The sequence below is a fragment of the Eimeria mitis genome, genomic scaffold, assembly GCF_000499745.2.
Source record: "Eimeria mitis Houghton genomic scaffold, Emh_scaff5264, whole genome shotgun sequence".
Lineage (NCBI taxonomy): Eukaryota > Apicomplexa > Conoidasida > Eucoccidiorida > Eimeriidae > Eimeria > Eimeria mitis.
The window spans coordinates 2,111-2,566 of record NW_013573547.1 but is presented as its reverse complement, the minus strand read 5'-3'; positions in this window follow the sequence as shown (position 1 = coordinate 2,566).

Here is a 456-nt window from a genome sequence, read left to right as displayed (position 1 = left end):
ACACATATATATATATATATATATATATATATATATATATATATATATATATACATATATAAACACTAAACAATAAACAATAAACTATAAACTATAAAGAATAAACAATAAACAATAGATTATAGATTGTATACCCTGCACTCTATACACCCGAAACAGTATGCACTCAACAGTACATAATAAACCCTAAACCCTAAACCCTAAACAATAAACAATAAAGAATAGATTATACACTGTATAGTGGATACACCGTAAACACTTAACAATATACACTCGAACATAAAACATAAACAATAAACCCTAAACCCTAAACCCTTAAAAATACAAACCACAAAGACATAGTATACTAAACAATTAAACAATAATATATATTCATCTACACATTAACATATAAATCAACATAAACAAAAATAAACAAACAAACAAATAAATAAACATACATACATCTACATATCT